The sequence below is a fragment of the Giraffa tippelskirchi genome, chromosome 5 (genome assembly GCF_054371585.1).
Source record: "Giraffa tippelskirchi isolate mGirTip1 chromosome 5, T2T-mGirTip1v1.2.pri, whole genome shotgun sequence".
Taxonomy (NCBI): Eukaryota; Metazoa; Chordata; class Mammalia; order Artiodactyla; family Giraffidae; genus Giraffa; species Giraffa tippelskirchi.
Window position 1 is genome coordinate 148883133 of NC_137279.1, and position 18846 is coordinate 148901978.

Genomic DNA, 18846 nt, shown 5'->3' on the forward strand with positions numbered 1-18846 from the left:
TCTCTGCTCTCATGTTTTTGTCAAAACCTATTACATCAGTGAAGAAATCTTTGTTTCTTTCTAGGTCTTGAACATGCTCAGAGCTCATTTAAGTTTTCTAAAACCGAAACAAATCCAGCTAATTATCCCTTGACCTGTATTAACAACCCAGCTGGTGGAGCCCATATTTAGCCTATTGAATATAAAATTATAATAAAATTGACTTGCACCCTCCCTCCACATTGTGAGCATGTTAAATATTACAAAGAATTTTTAAAGCTGCTTATTTTTTTCTCTTTTAGGCAAGATCAATCACTTTTCTATGGGCTCAAACCCTATGTTGCTTTTAAACTCCTTTAATATCTGTTCCTATGCGACAGAGCAGAAAATCAGAGGAGAGAAGTTACCATCTGCAATGGCTGTCATCACCTGCAGGAGTTTTTGACTTGCCTGCTGATGTGATTGAGGCATGGTTGATTTTCAGCATACGACAAGCGATTCCTTTGTTTCTCTGAAAACTCAGTATGTGATATCTTATGTACACTTTAACTCTTTAAAAGGCCATTTGATTCTTTTTTATGGGTTTGTAATAAGTTTATCACTTGCAAAAACACTTGGAAAATCAAGTGTAAGACATTTTAAAACCTGCTTTTGAGGAATGTTGCAGACAACCACCATCAGTAGATTCAGGAAACTATACCTAAAATATGCATGGTAGGCAGTAGCAATCCTCTACTCAAGTCTGGTTGAAGGAACACCAAGGCATATTCCACATTTTTGTCATGGTATGGAAAATTTTGTGATTCAAGCACATATTAAATAAAGTTGCTACTTTGAACAAAGGACATGTGTTAGTAGCTAAACACCATAAACTGAATTAAGTTTGTCAGATTAACTAGCTGTCATTTGAAGAGATAGCGGTGTTACAATGATATTAGAAATATCTATATTTGATGAAGTGCTAAGAATCATGAATTGTAGTTCAGTTAAGTTCAGTCACTCAGTCGTGTCTGACTGTTTGCGACCCTAAGAACCACAGCATGCCAGTCATCCCTGTACATCACCAACTCCCGGAGTTTACCCAAACTCATGTCCATTGAGTCAGTAATACCATCCAACCATCTCATCCTCTGTCATCCCCTTCTCCTCCTGCCTTCAGTCTTTCCCAGCATCAGGGTCTTTTCAAAAGTGTCAGCTCTTTGCCTCAGGTGGCCAAAGTACTGGAGTTTCAGCTTCAACATCAGTACTTCCAATGAACACCCAGGACTGATCTCCTTTAGGATGGACTGGTTGGATCTCCTTGCTGTCCAAGGGACTGTCAAGAGTCTTCTCCAACACCACAGTTCAAAAGCATCAATTCTTCAATGCTCAGCTTTCTTTACAGTCCAACTCTCACATCCATACATGACTATTGGAAAAACTATAGCCTTGACTAGATGGACATTTGTTGGCAAAGTAATGTCTCTGCTTTTTAATATGCTATCTAAGTTGGTCATAACTTTCCTTCCAAGGAGTAAGCGTCTTTTAATTTCATGGCTGCAGTCACCATCTTCAGTGATTTTAGAGCCCAGAAAAATAAAGTCTGACGCCCATTCCACTGTTTCCCCATCTATTTGCCATGAAGTGATAGGACCGGATGCCATGATCTTTGTTTTCTGAATGTTGAGCTTTAAGCCAACTTTTTCACTCTCCTCTTTCACTTTCATCAAGAAGATTTTTAGTTCTTCTTCACTTTCTGCCATAAGGGTGGTATCATCTGCATATCTGAGGTTATTGATATTTCTCCTGGCAATCTTGAGTCCAGCTTGTGCTTCTTCCAGCCCAGCGTTTCTCATGATGTACTCTGCATGTAAGTTAAATAAGCAGGGTGACAATATACAGCCTTAACGTACTCCTTTTCCTATTTGGAACCAGTCTGTTGTTCCATGTCCAGTTCTAACTGTTGCTTCCTGACCTGCATACAGGTTTCTCAAGAGGCAGGTTAGATGGTCTGGTATTCCCATCTCTTTCAGAATTTTCTACAGTTTATTGTGATCCACACTGTCAAAGGCTTTGGCATAGACAATAAAGCAGAAATAGATGTTTTTCTGGAACTCATTGCTTTTTCAACGATCCAGCAGAAGTTGGCAGTTTGATCTCTGGTTCCTCTACCTTTTCTAAAACCAGCTTGAACATCTGCAAGTTCACAGTTCAAGTATTGCTGAAGCCTGGCTTGGAGAATTTTGAGCATTTCTTTACTAGCATGTGAAATGAGGTAAATTCACCCATTCCAGTCCATTTTAGTTCGCTGATTCCTAAAATGTTGACATTCACTCTTGCCATCTCCTGTTTGACCACTTCCAATTTGCCTTGATTCATAGACCTAACATTCCAGGTTCCTATGCAATATTGCTCTTTACAGCATCGGACCTTCCTTGTATCACCAGTCACATCCACAACTGGGTGTTGTTTTTGCTTTGGCTCCATCCCATCTTCTTTCTGGAGTTATTTCTCCACTGATCTCCAGCAGTTTATTGGCCACTTACCAACCTGGGGAGTTCGTCTTTCAGTGTCCTATCTTTTTGCCTTTTCTTACTGTTCATGGGGTTCTCAAGGCAAGAATACTGAAGTGGTTTGCCATTCTCTTCTCCAATGGACCACATTCTGTCAGACCTCTCCACTGTGACCCATCCATCTTGGATGGCCCCACACAACATGGGTTAGTTTCATTGAGGTAGACAAGGCTGTGTCCATGTGATCAAATTGGCTAGTTTTCTGTGATTATGGTTTCAGTCTGTCTGCCCTCTGATGCCCTCTCTCAGCACCTACTGTCTTACTTGGGTTTCTCTTACCTTGGATGTGGGGTATCACCTCACGGCCACCGTTCCTGACCTTGGACATGGGGTATCTTCTTTCAGCCACTCCTGCACTCCACAGAACTAAAACGAACCCATATTTTAAATATTTAAGCCTGTAAATTTTTTCTAGATTCTACAAATTGCAAATATTAGTTGAAGGAATGAGGGGGGTTATTGATCATTTGATGGCATAAATGTTAGCATTCTACATCAATGTTTTGCATATGGTTACTGAATTAATGAATAAAGCAAAAGATATAATTATTCCTAGATTGGCCATTTTATCACATGATATACTACACAAGCCCAGAAAAACATTGATGCATTTGTAACCTCTTACTCTTTAAATATGCTGGATGAATACTGGCATTTGTATTATCTTTGTTACCAGGATTAAATGATGCTGTTGCCTAAGGAGAGGAGAAAGAGTAGCCTCTCAAACATTTTTCAAGTGATTGGGATTTGAGTTCAATATTCATTTCCCAAATGTAACATTCTAAATGCTAGTTTAAATTAGTGGGTTCTATTCGGAAGGTAATACATGCTTAATTTCCAACTTAGGAAATAATATGTAAAATCCCAAATTGTAAGAAACAATGTGTAGATGAACAACTCAGGTTTTCCTTAGCCCTTTTCTATGAGTAAATAAAGTATATTACCTCGATCCTCACAAACTTCCATGCAAAGCAGAGATCCTAGGTCCAGGATATATAATCAGTCAGGAGAAGCTTAAGGAAAATCAAACATCCTTAAGAAGTTTCAGAAGGAAATTCCAAAGCATTTTCTCAAAGGATCTTTCAGACTAAAATGTTTCTCCAAAAGAAACAAAAATTTGTTGAGGGTTGGGGCAGCTCTACAATTCATTTTGGAAACCCACGGGAAAGATGAGTATTGACAAAACTACTATGTTATACAAATCCAGTATATCATTCACATCATAAATTATGAAGAACTGCCTAAGTATCCATCTGTGGAGGGTAACTTTGTCTAAACCCAGTGTTGCATTTATAATACATTCAGCTGCAGGCGACAAAACCTCCCTAAAATTAATTGAACCTTACAGACATACATTGTCTTGCTTAAGACTGGAGATAGAGTAGTCCCTTGGTATGTGCAGGGAATTAATTCCCAGACTTCCCTGGGATATCAAAACCTGCAGGCAGTTAAGTTCCTTTAAAATTGCATAGTAAAGTTGGCCCTGTGTCTAGGGGATCCAGTGATAGGGAGGTTTGACTGTACATGATTCTAGGTTTTGTTTAGTGGATCAATACTGTCATACATTTGATTTGGTTCAGAATTTTTGTATTTCCCTTGGCTCTAGCTTTACATTCACAAGACAGCCAGTGTTATTTCCAACATTAAATCTCAAGTCTTCATATAGCAAATATTAAGCACAAAGACAGTGATTAGTAGAACATTGGGAAATAATTCTCTGTGTGACCCTTGATTACTGTATCAGGGAAGGAAATCATTTCCCAGAACTTCTCAAATGGTTCTGAATCTGGTTTTATTGTCCAGAACTTGTAGACAAGTTAAAGGACACAAGTCCAGGCTCAACTAACAACTAGCCAAAGGAATAGAATCCTGTTTGGTTTAGACCAATTACTGATCACCATATAGGGCTAATGGATAGACAACTAATATTCACTACTGTATCCAATATTTCCTTGGGGTGAGCATGGAACTCTCTTTCATGAACTCTCAGTCACTAAATATACTGTGGAGAATATTTTCTTTTGTTTTCATGTGATTATATGTAAATGAAATAGTTAAATATCCTTTTTTTTTCCAAATATAAAACAGTCTTTCGGTGATGTAGCTGTCTATTACTGCATAACAAACCACCCCAAACATAGTGGCATAAAATAGTAACCACTTAATTTTGCCCACAGTTTCTGTGGATCATGAACTTTTGCAGGGCAGAATGGGATTGGTTTATGTCTTCTCAGAAATGGTTGAGACTTCATCTGGGAGGAATTGAATATCTGAGTGTGACTTGGAAGACTGAAAACTCTTCATTCATATGCTTGGCACCTCTGTTGTAGGAGTCAAATACTGGGCTTAGGTAGGACTGTTGACCAGGTCATCTATACATGGCCTTTCCCTGGCAACTGAATTCCAAGAAAGAAAAATCTAAGAAGAATAATCTGAAGAGTGAGCATTACAAAAGAACAAAGTAGAACCCATATGGCTTTCTTTGATCTAGCCTTAAATTTCTTGTTTCATGATTCTATCACATTCTGTTGGTAAGCTAATCAGTAAGGCTAAGCAAGATTTAAGAGAAGGGAACTTAGATTCCGCTATTTGATCAGGGTCTTAATGCAGAAGAACATGTCGGGTACAAGATACTACTGTTTTTGTTATCTTTGGAAAATACTATCAGCCATAAGTATAAGATGAAGGTGATGAGCATGGAAATAATAATGGCATTATGATCGATCTTACTTAAACATTTTCAGGTATGATCTTTGTGCAACTTGAACTTTCAACTCAAGATATGTTTTGAGGCGAGAAAAGAGCAACACTGCTAATAATGTTGATGTTCAATATTCTTCATGTAGAATAGAGTCTGATGTAATGTAGAACAATAGTTCCTGAACAACATGGCTGTATAAATTAACAGAAAGATTCACAATATATAATTTTTTGGATCTCAGTTCATATTTACTACCTAACAAATTCTGGTGATACATTTTCACAAGTGATGCTTGTGTAACAAATGTATGGTTCAAAAATGAGGAAGTGATTCTAAATATGTTTAATCAATAGGATTATCTTTGGGAGCTTTTAAGAAATGAATATGTGTATTCAATATAAATAGTCATAAAATACATATTTTATTTTATAAAATAAAAAAATCCCATAGGGATGGTGGGAGTGTTAACTAACATGACATTTGAGAAAGCAATGTGGCAAAATGAAGGTTCATATAACCTTTGATGTGGCAGTTGCACTTGTATGAATTTATGCTTTAGCTTTACCTACATTCTTAGCATTCAAAGGCTATTTATCAGCATTGGATAAGCAAAATATCTATTTACTCCACCTAAAAGACATGAAGGTTAACAGTGCTCTGCCTTCTCTCTGTAAAACATAATGAATGCTGATGATCTTTCAGAGCTAGTGGCTGCTTTTTCTTTAGTACACCCCTGACTCTGGTTCATGAATCATCTAGGGCTTTTCTTATAGTTTCTGGGTGGCTCTTCAAACACTGAAAAGAAGGAAGCTATATCTACATGTGTGCATTATGGAAAGATATTTTAGGTATATTGTAAAGGTAAGCGATCTATTTATAGTATATTATGTATAGGATGATCTTATTTATGTTAACAAAAAGTCTTAAATAGATATAAAATATTCTCATTTATATACTTTCTGGAAAGATATGCAAAAATTAGTTCCCAATTTCTTGGAGGAGTGATACTAGTGGTTTTAGAACAAGGAGTGATTATTTATACTTTAAAAAAAATGGGAATTAAAAATAAATTTTTAATGATTAGAATATTTTTGTTGGTGGTGTTTAAAATACTGCAAAGGTGATTCTAATATACATCCAGGCTTGAGAACCACTGTCATTAATGTAGCCAGATTTTTAGGTGAGAGTAAGAAAAATGAAAGATGTATTTCCAGAAAAATACATGAAAAATTTAGAAGGAATGGAGTAAAAGTCCAAGATTTTTTTTAGTGGTGTAGTCTTTGAGGGAAATCAATGGGAGACATTTTTTATTCTCCTAAATTAACATTTGTAAATGCAATAATAAGATATGCTTTAACATATCATTATCTAAGAAACAGGTGCATCTTAATTTCTAAAGGATTTTTAAGTATATTGAATAGAGCCAGCTAGGACAGATTTTCATTATAAAGTGATACCATTATACCAATGATTGCAGGCTAATTCCCCACTTATACAATCTGACCACTGACCATGCTAGATCAAGAGGGTTTAATTTCCTTTGTAAATGTTCATTCCTGCTCATTTTACATGAGAGCAAGTAAAATGGTAGTTTAATAAAGCAAGAAATCATTTTTAAAGGAAGAATATGTAAAAGCAAATGCTGTGGATTTTTGTCACAATAATTATACACTTCCCTTTACCATCATCCCCTGACATATCTGTGTAAAACCAAAAGGAAATCATGTTTTCTGATTTGTTTCCTATAACCTTTTAAATGATGCCCATGACTGGATTGACCTTTAGTATTGGTAAGTGCATGTTGGACTATTGTCTTTAGGAAATGGGTTGTAATAATAGATCCTTTTCCTCCTGTCTTATCTGACATTTTGGCATTCATCACTTTTAAAGATTGTATTGGGTTTTTTTTTTCATGAAAGCCCTACTTTTACTTGCCAGTAGTCAAGTTTGTCTGTCATTTCTCCCCATTCCCAAGGATTCTTAAGATGAATAAAAATAGCATATTTAGATATTGCCCTCAAGTTTAAGATTATTTTATCAATTCTTATAAAAACTGTTGTCAGATTTATTATCCCAGTTTTACAAGTGAAAAAAACTGGAGCTCAGAGAAGTTTGTGATTTTTCCCAACTCACATAACTATCAATGCGTATGTGCTAAGTTTCTTCAGTTGTGTTCAACTCTTTGCAGCCCCATGGACTATGGGGCTCCTCTGTCCATGGGGGTTTTCCAGGAAAGAATACTGGAGTGGGTTGCCATACCTTCCTCCAGTCATGACCCAGGGATTGAATCCATGTCTCTTTGTCTCCTGCATTGGCAGGAAGGTTCTTTACCACTAGCACCACCCCAGGAGTAAATGTCAAAATGGAATACCAACCTAGGTCCATTTGATTCCAGATCTCTGCTGTTATACACCTTTTTTTTTTTTATAAGGATGTTATCTTTGCAAAGTTCTTTGCAGTTTGCCAAATATTTTTATTTATAAACATCTCATTTAGTCACACAACCTGCCAAATAGGTTAAGTGACTAAAATTAATAAGTGACAGTGCTAGGGGCTGGATCTCCTATCTACTGACTCCAAAATCACTTCTCACAGGGATGCCTCTAATTTAAATCCTCTTAGCATTTTACATAGTGGACAAACTTAACGTTGCCCATAAACACAGAAATTTAACACGTTGCCCATAAACACAGAAATTAACTTTGTAGCTCTGTTTTCAAGCCAGGGACAAGCAGTGTTCAACAAAACAGGTATCAGAGTTGACTCAAACATTCTACTTCAGTAGAAATAGGCAGAGGAAATTCTTGATTTGGAATTAGACACAAACTTTGGAGATGAAAATGCTAAATGATGGCAGTTAGGGATTTGAGCATAACCGCTGCTCACTCATAATTTAAGTTCAATTCAAATGGATGGACTTCATAAGTTGCTTTGTCTGTTTGGACTGCTGTAACAAAAATACCTTTCATTGGGTTGCTTACAAAAAGCAAAGATCCGTTTCTTATAGTGCTGGAGATTGGGAGATCCAGGACTAGGGCACTTCCAGATTTGGTGTCAGATGAGGATCTTTGTTAGTTTGCTTGCTAGTTCATAGACAGCCATCTATTTATTGTGTCCTCCCAAGACAGAAGGAGAAAGTGAGCTCTCTGGATCTGAGTCTCATTTATCTGGACTCTAATCCCACCTCCCAAAGTGTCTACCTTCTAATATGTTCACATAGGGGATTAGATTTCAACATATGAATTTGGGGAAGACACACACTTTCAGCGTATAGCAATAAGTGAGTGATGCTTCTCAGTGAGCCTAAAATATTACCAAGGAACCGCTTAGGCACTGTGACAATATGATAAAATCTTCTTCTGTTTCTGCTTGATAAAAGTCTGATATATGGGCATTATCGTAATTTGTTTATGGGAAAGTTAAGAATCATCAAATTATACAAGCTATGGAGTTAATATTATGCTAAATGATGCCTAAGGAAAATGAACATAATTTATTTTGTATTCTGGCATTCAAGGAATCTTGTCTCAATGGATTTTTTTTTTTTTTGCTTTCTACAAAATACATAGTACATTTAATAAAAGGTAATTTTATAAGAACTGTTTCCAGACTGAGCTGAATTTACTACTATGACCTAGGCAATAAAATTATCCAAAATTAGATTTCTGCTTATTTCTAAGTCTGGGAAAAATAGACCTTAATGATGGAACAAATGTTTAGCCCAGCAGATTAACTCTGAGTGTCCTAATGAATCACTAATGTTCATGGGAATGTTGGACAGAGTTTAGGATGGATGCAAGAAATAAAAGCCCAATAATAGTAAAATAATTAATTTGAGAACCTGTTCTGGCTATTAAAAATTCTACTTTAATAGGAAATAAAGGTAACTTACATTTTCATTTTATGCTATGATAATATTCTAGATAGTGTAACACCCTTGTAAAATTATATGTAGTTGCTTTTTATCAGATACAAATTTGTGTGGCAATAAACCTATAAGGACCTATTTTATTAACAAATGTCTTCTTGTAACTTTGACCTTAGAATATAAAACAAAGCACAAAGAAACTAGTAATCTTATTTTTAGTAGGATCACTAGAAGAACATTTTTATTCAAGAACCAATTTCAAAAGAAGTTTCATAGGTCAAGCCTCCATGTCTTTTACATAGTAGATGGTCAATAAATATCAATGAGTTAATTTGATTAAAAGAGGTGTGTGAGATTTTAACATTTATATAAACATGACAAATACTCTATAGACTGTTTTTTAGATAGTTTAAGTCAATCTTGTTGACCTAAATGTGTACCATACACTAACACTAATACCATCTGTTGACACCTTTCCAAGTGAATACATATTTGCCTTAGTGCCTACCTATAAAAGTTCTTAGTTTCAGATTTAGGGCATCAGAGATTATCTAAGTGAATTTACCTTGATATCATTTCTATGATGTATAATTTTTGACATAGCTGATAGAGAAAATATATAATGTAATATAATCTGAACTGAATTTTCATCTTTTGATTATATCCTGCCTTGTGGTTTTTATTTATTTACTCAAATTATCTGTGGAAACTATTGGGAAAAAAATGTTTTTCTATGTGTAAAGGGTTTCATCTCACGAAGGATCAGTGAGAAACAATGTCTTAGGTCACTTAATGAGATGTTGTCATGAAAATAATTAAAATAAGAATTAGGTATGAAGAAATAGGTATGAGTCTTAAAAACTCTGTGAAAACTTGAAAAATAAATCATTGGTAATTAAGCCATTAAAAACACCAATGTTAAGAAGAGGACGACAAACTTAAATATTATGTTTTAGTGTTAGCATTAGTTGTTCAGTCATATCTGACTCTTTGTGACCCCATGCACTGTAGCCTGCCAGGCTCCTCTGTCCATGGGACTTTCCAGGCAAGAATACTAGAGTGGGTTGCCATGCCCTTCTCCAGGGGATCTTCCCGACTCAGGGATCGAACCTCGGTCTCTCATATTGCAGGCAGATCCTTTACTGTCTGAGCCACCAGAGAAGCCTGAATTAGGTTTATTTAGACCAAAAATAGATCAGACTCCAGAGACACAGAAAATTATATTTAGCATGACCATGTATTAATATTGTATTTAAAATTCTTTGCCATACATGTTTATAAAATAACTTACCTAACTCGTATCTTCAACCATTAAGGAACATTGTGGCAAAAGATATGTTGGGAAGAAGAGATATTGTAAAATTTTAATTGATTGAAATTTGAAATTCCCCATTTTGGTTTAGACTAGGAGTGAAAAAAAAAAATATATATATATATATATTGTTTAATCTGGTGGGTTGTGTTACCAGCTTGAAAAATAATGAAGGGGTGAAGAGAGATAGGATTTGGAAGAATGATTAGTTCACTTTTTTTTTTTTTAATCAGATGGTTCCAGAGGTCTGGAATTCATGGGAGAGATCTTGACTAGACGTGTAAATCGTCATGTTATAAAGATGATAACAGATGGATGCAAGCACATTAGATCAGGCAGAGGGGGAAAAATCAGCAGTCATTTGTCCTTTGCATTGACATAATGAATGAGATTTTAATGTTATAGACAAGAAAAAATACTGAGATAATATCAATAAAGGATTCATTTAATCTGTCTGAGAGGAATTAAGGAAAATTTCATATAGATGACAACATTATGACCAAAAAGCTTGGTCCTAAAAGATTAATTAGATCTTGCAGTGGTAGTGTAGGACTAAAGGGAGATTCATATTCTGTGAGTTGATGCCCCTGACGTTTTTGAGACTAAGTACTCTACTCATCAAGATTTTGAAAGTGATGAATCAGTGTTATATCAGACAGTCTTGGGAGTAATGCGATTCCCTGAACTATAAGAAAGTCTCCTCTTGGTTGTTTCTTTATCTCCATTATTTCATAGCTTTTGTCTGGACTGATTTATGAGGAGACAAAAGTTTCATTTTCCGGTTAAAAGTTAGGCTTAAATGTGAAAATGTCTGGTTAAGTTAACATACAGATGTGAATAAATATACATCTTGAAATCTGTTATCTCTCATTTTGGGGAAGGGGATTAGAAAGTTAGAAGATGTAGGTGCTAAAGGAAAGGATATCCCTAAGTGGGAAAATACAATAAAAAGGGAAGGCTAGAGGCATTGAATTTCACCTCACAATTTTGTCATGAAAATGCTACAGTTATACTCAGGAGATGTAGACAAACAGAAAATGTTAAAAAGGTCCTTCATGACCTATACTAATTGCATGCACTTCTGTGAAAACCTTATTAATTTAGAATGATAAAGGAGAACTTGAAAGAAGAAATTAACAATAGACATTACAGGATGGATGAGGTTCTAAAATATGGTAAATACAATGTGGATATTTTAGAAAAATTTATCATTAATGGCTCAATTTAATAAAAATATTCATGAAAGACAGGAAAAAAAAGTATCTATTACCAAACAGTCATATTGGAAGGTTGTAGATGAAATATCTGGAAAGTAGTTGAAAGTGAAAAATGAAGTTATTTGCACTCTTTGTGATTCCATGGACTATAGCCTGCCAGGCTCCTCTGTCCCTGGAATTCTCCAGGCAAGAGCACTGGAGTGAGTTGCCATTTCCTTCTCCAGGACCCAGGGATTAAATCCAGGTCTCCTGCATTTCAGGCAGATTCTTAACCAACTGAGCTACTAGGGAAGCCCAGAAAGTGGTTAGAGGTCATATTATAATATATCTTTAACTCTGGAATAATGCCTTTGAACTTGATTCTGTGGCAATGAAGAGCTATTTGATGATATTAAGCACAAAATTGCATAATCAATGTAGAATTTTAGAATAATTAATTAAATAAAAGTGCCTAGAATGGTGGTAAAATGGTAAGGATACTCTGTAAGTTCTCTAATGGCAAGGGGCCTTATTGATTTGCTAGCAGTAAGTTTTTATTCATATGAACATCTGGTCTATGTTAAACAATTTTATAGTACCAGTGAATATAGGTAGGCATGTTGAATTGTTTCCAAAATCCAGTTGACATATAAGTTGTAATTATTGTTTGAGTGATTATTGAGAAATATTTGGCCACATATAATACACTGTTTTACAAAGAGCTTAACTAGTATCGGCTTTATTCCTCTGAAAAAAAAAGAAGCATTCTCTTCCTATACATCTTCAACAGTGTTATTTTCACTGATCATGAAGCACTGTGTATTGATTTGTATTTACCCATAAAACTCCGATTTTATATCAATTTGTTTCAGTCCATTTTTGTATTGTGTGAAATTCTCCACCAAGAATTGGTTTATGTAACTCTAGTGCTTATAAAGCTGGGTTTTAGAGACTCAGATTACCCACGTAGAGCAAATAATCTGATGATATCTTGCTTACCCTTGAATTTAATCCTGTACTATGGCTACTTGGTGTTTAGTTTTCTGCACTATAGACTAAGCCTCAAAATGAGCCAGAGTGGACAAAGCGAAACTCACTGAAGTATGCACTAGGATATAGGCATGCTTTCAGTTTAGCATCCTTTCTGCTCTCTGTGGAACACTAATTCACAATATTAATCTTGAATACCATGTTCAGAGACAAAAATCAGTTTTGGAATGGCTATGGATTACCTCTATGGCAGAGCCCTTATTAACATTAATATACTAATTGCTCTGAGAGTCCCTGCAATAAGGAAAACCAATTATTTTAATTAGTTATTATGCACACAAATAGTTCCATGTAACCCATTTTGGAATATGCTTATTTTACTTCATAGATAAGGCAAACGAGGTTTTCAGAGACCAAGTCCTTATAAGCAATTGGTAGCAGAATAAAAACCATAGTCCAGGTCTTCAGATTTTATTCTCAAGCCCCTTTTCCTAGGCTGTGTTACTACAAATCTCAGATGCTCTGCAGTGAGAATTTAGACCAAGTAAACTTTGCTGACTATTAAGATGCACAGAAGGTAAAACAGGGATATTTCCTGCTGATGTACCTGACATGTACTGACAGAGAATTTCACAAAGCCTGTATAGCTTTTGAAGCATCAGTTAAAAGAACATTGATTTTCCTTTTCTATGTTGACTGTTAAAACAAATTTTTACTAATCAAGTTACTTATTTCTTATTATTTTTTGATGTATAGAAAGAGTTCTTCACCACCCTTAGACTATCTGCAGCTTCAGCAATAAATATACTTAAAAGAGAAATTGAAAGATGCAAATTTAATTTTGTAAGAGGATGCTCCTTTACCATTATTACTTAAGGGTGGTGATGTGTTTTTCATACCCTTTAATAAACTTTGATATGATATATGGATTGTTGTTGTTTAATCTTTAAGTTATGTCCTACTCTTTGGGACCCCATGGAAGCTAGTCCACCAGGCTCCTCTGTCCATGGGATTTCCTAGGCAAGAATACTGGAGTGATTGCCATTTTCTTCTCCAGGGGATATTCCCAACCCAGGGATCGAACCTGCATCTCCTGTGTCTCCTGCACTGGCAGGCAGACTTTTTGCCACTGAGCCACCAGGGAAGTCCATGATATATTGGTAATTTATGTCATTGATAATCATGCTGAAAGAAGATTTATTCAATTAGTAACTTGTGCAATAATTGTTGAGCACTGGGTAGATGTCAGACACTGTGCTAGGCTCTTTTTATATATTGGCAGCAAGAAAACCCTTATTCTCAAGGAGCTGGCAATCAAGTTTATATTTTGAAGCCATATTCAGTATGGAGATAAATCAGAAAATAAAAGATCAATTTGTTGACATATCAATTGATGGTGCAAACTACTCAATGTTAACACTGCCTTCTTAAAATATGTACTTATATTCTTGTGATATACTTGGTTTCCTGTTAAACTCAAATGAAAAGAAATGGACATTAATGCTGTCTTTAGCACATCTTCATTTATTGAAACAGAGCAAGTGTCCTGTATAGACAATATGTGAACATACCGAAGTATGATTTCTTTATAAGCCCTTTCTTTCCTAGGCAATAGCACAGTTAACTAAAGCTGATGTATCTGTAGAAACTAAATTTCATGCTCTCAACCACAACAAACAAAAGGGACTCACATCAAAGATGTGTATCATGGTCTGTGCCATTGCTGACATTTAACTGAGGTTTGGATATTTTAACAAACATGATTCTAATAATTGCCAGTGCTAAACTGCTAAAGCAGACAACTGATCTAGAGCAACGCTCAAATGACCGATACTGGTTCATTATATAGAGAAAGACCTGGACTGTGTTTATGGTCCCTGGAGTACCAGTTTAGTTGCTCGGTCATGTCCGACTCTTTGTGACCCCATGGACTGAAGCACGCCAGGCCCCCCTGTCCATCACCAACTCCCGGAGTTTACTCAAACTCACGTCCATTGAGTCAGTGATGCCATCCAACCGTCTCATCCTCTGTTGTCCCCTTCTCCTCCTGCCTTCAATATTTCCCAGCATCAGAATCTTTTCAAATGAGTCAGTTCTTCGCATCAGGTGGCCAGAGTATTGGAGATTCAACTTTAGCATCAGCCCTTCCAGTGAAGACCCAGGACTGATCTCCTTTAGGATGAACTGGTTAGATCTCATTGCAGTCCAGGGGACTCTCAAGAGTCTTCTCCAACACCACAGTTCAAAAGCAACAATTCTTCCGCTCTCAGCTTTCTTTTTAGTCCAACTCTCACATCCATACATGACTACTGGAAAAACCATAGCTTTGACTAGACGGACCTTTGTTGGCAAAGTAATGTTTCTGCTTTTTAATATGCTGACTGGAGTACCAACAAGTAAGCAAACAAAAAGTTTGGAAGTCTATGTAAGATGCAAGTGTATTAGTGAAAAGAACCATTCCACTGTTGCTTCCTTTGTTTTGTTGAGAAGCCTGTTTAACCTTTGGTCAAGGCTGCCTTCAGGGAGTTAGCAGTCTGTTGTGTCAGATGATTCCAGAGCCCTGAGTTCACTCCCATTTGTATCTATAGGCTAAGGAAATAGCAATGTTAATTTTCAAGATATTTCCACTAATATGTAAGAGCAATTACTTTCGATACGATAGTTGTTTGTCCCCCCCCCCACGCCCTCCTCTTTTGTTACAGTGTTCTTGGGCCCAGGCAAAATCTGACAGTGGCCTAACACAAAGTTGTTTGTTTTTTGTTTTTATTTCCTGGCCACATTTAGGCAATTTCCTGTAACATATTAGGACAGAAGAGCTGCTCAGTGACATATAAGTAAACTGAAAGATTCTTTAGAAAATTATAGTTTGTATTATTCTGGAGAGTCTGGTGGTAAGGGCGAGGAATTTGGAATCAACTGGACCTTGAGTTCAAATCCCTGCTATTACTATTTCTAGTTTTTAACTTTGGACTATTAATTTCCTTAAGACTCATCTTATTCTGTAAAATATAGCAAGAGCAGCAACTTTATAAAGTACTTTTGAATATTTGATTAGTGTTTAGAATATCACTAATGATGAAAAGATTGTAATCATCACTTGATCATCTACTATCTATGATTGACAAATATAAGATTGCAATACTTTTTATTAGAATTGATTGTATCTTGCACTGTGTATTTTCAGAAATGTGCTTATATGGATTTTTGTTTCTAATATCTTTTTCCTCCAATTTCCTTTCTGGAAGTGAGGAAAGCATAGATTGTCAAAAATGATGATTATTCCAACACTTCCCTCATCCTTAATTTAATTCTGATTAGTTCTGAAGTTATTATCTATGTGAATTATCCCAGTAATTGCTTAGGTCAGTGAGGTTTTATGAGTCTTCCATTTTATTTAGGTTTATATCCAAACAACTTTAAAATAATCTCATTCAACTTTTCGAAGCCTAAATTTATGAATTGTATTGTATGGTGTCTCAGGAAGATAGAAAAGTTGGACTCATGATAATCAGTATGCAGTAATTCAATTTATGTGAAAGCCCTTTTTCTTAAAAAAAGTAAATTATTCCTTCTTTGATTTGTCTTTGCTCTTCAAATATACCCATATAGCTGACTATAAAGTAACTATTTTTTATTTCAGTAAGAAATGGGGAGAAATGTAATAGTTTAATGATTAAAAATACCCCCCTGCACATAATAACTGAAAATATAATGAGGAAAAGACAAAGAATCTAACCATTATTATCTTTTAAGATCCTAAATGAGTAAGAAACAGTGTCATATGCTGGTCCTAAATCCATGTATTTACGATTATCCAAATTAGTTAAATGAGATAGAAATAAAGGATATGGAAATTATATTACTTTGAGAATAGGAATATTGATTAGATGCTAAAGAAGCTTTAAAACAAAAATGTTAGTTGCCTGAAGACAGACTTTGAATACATTTTTTTTTTAAATAAAATTGTTGGCAATTAAGTGATGCCTACTAGTTGAACAATGACCAGATAAGGAGTTTGTGATTTCCAGTTTCAAGGGATGCACAGGATCATCTATTTGGTCAGCTTTATCTCTAGTTAAAGCCTTCTGTATATAAGTAGTAAACTAAAGGATGAATATTTAGAAACATCAAAATTCAGTGAGATTGAAAAAGAAGAAGATTGAGAATGCTATTAAAAGTTCCCGCTTTACATGCATCTAATTCTTATAAACTAGTTCTTATAAAAAGAATATAATTGAGCACTGATGAAACTATAGTTTTCTGTTGATTCTCCTTCTCTCCAATGAAACCTGCTGAAAGGCTTACATCCTTACATCATCACCTCTCCACTGAAACTTCTCTCAGTAATGCTACTGAGAAATGATCATCTAGGTCGTGATATATTTTTCAGTCCCTGTTTTGACTTCTTCATGTTAGAAAATTAAAAAACACCGCTTCTTGGTAAAACTTTCCTTGGCTTTCATGTTTGAATATGTTTTTTCTTACTATTCTCAATACAACAATATTCAATATCTCCAAGTTTCTGTCCTTTCAATTCCTCACCTATTCCCATAGGTGAATCAGGGGTAAAGAATCTGCCTTCAGTGCAGGAGACGTGAGTTTTATCCCTGGGTTGGGAAGATCCCCTGTAGAAGGAAATGGCAACTCACTCCAGTATTATTGACTGGAAAATTCCATGGACAGCAGAGCCTGGCAGGCTACAGTCCACGGGCTCACATGAACTGGACACAACTTAGCAACTAAACCGCCACCTCTACCAGCAGCATGATCATACTCACATAAATTGTAAAAAAAAAATCTCCAAGTATGCCTCTTTCCCAATAACTGCATTTATAATTATGTATTGACCATCTCCTCTTGGTGATGCCAACAGTACCTCAAATGCAATATTTTAAAGAAAATAATTATTACCTCTGCCCTCAAGCCAAGTCCTTATTCTAATTTCCCTAGATTTAATAGTATTTGTATTTTTTTTTTGAGATATCTAAATGCATACAGTTAGAAAGAATGCCATCTCTTTGCTCTTTTTTTTTTTAAACTTGATCTCTCATCTCTTTCAAGACCAAAATTTCTACCTCGACCATGACCCCCTATCTGTCTTTTCCTTTGAATTTTCTTTGTTGACAAGTCAATCAAGACTGTCACAACTTCAGGCTAAGATCACAGCTTCTAACTAAATATTCTGCCTGCCTTACGAATCCTCATCTCAATTCAGCCTACACAAGGAGGATTTATGCTTTCCTTTTTTTGATCCTCTTTGGACATTTTACCTATGTGCATTATGTTACCCATCACAGTATATCTTTATGATCTGTTTACCCCTGTGTCTCCTTACTGTTCTGGGGATTTCTAGAATTTCTGGACCATATATTTCCAACTCAATATCCCTTGTCAAAAAGGCTGAAAACAAGTAGGGAGCTTAATAACTTCTTGTGGAAAATGATTGAATGACTGAAGGTGGAACATTTAAAGTACTTCTGATTCTCCTCCCTTGGGAAAATCATTAATAGCTCTGAAGCCTATCTTTTCAGTATAAAAAGGGATATTAATATATATTACAGGGGGTTATTATGAGAATTATAATGCATAGAACGTATGAAATCACTTAGCTTACTATCCAGTTCATATGATATAATAATAATAACAAAAAGTCCTCTCTAACTCCTTCAAGGATATCCCTTATCTACTCTAAATATCTTTACTACCTACTGAACTCGTTCCAAAATTCACAGGTCAGCATCTGAAATCATCTATCATTCACCTCCAGATGAATTTTGGAACTTTACTCTCCACTCTTCTCATACACTCCTATTCAACCACATCAGATTGCGTGCTCCACTAAACCTCATTTCCTATTTTGTACTTCTCTCCCTGTGCTTCTCTTGTTCTCTCATGCCGAGAACTGTCCTGTTGACAATGCTGATTCATCCCCTTTTCTAACTCTCCAAAAGATTCCTGTCTATAGAGAGCTGTCTCAAACCTCTATATCTCTAGGTAGTTTTCCTAATTCTTCTAATGGAGTGAGATATCATTGTAACTCTCTTAAGGTTCTGTAAACCACTAAGTATCTTAGAGCACTTCTATCACATCTGTCCTGGTATATATATCTTGCATATCCTCCATTGTTGATCATAAGCTTATTCAAAGCAAGGAATTTTTGTTTTGTCTTTTACTTTATTGAAGAAATTGAAATGGAAATTGACTCAGACTATCTCAAAATAAAAGTCTTGAATTCATTTTGAAGTGTG

General features: G+C 35.5%; 1 protein-coding gene across 1 annotated transcript in view; it reads left to right on the plus strand.

Moving 5' to 3' along the window:
* NEGR1 (neuronal growth regulator 1) overlaps nt 1–18846 on the plus strand; it is a 960822-nt gene that overhangs the window by 370493 nt on the left and 571483 nt on the right. The window lies entirely within an intron of this gene.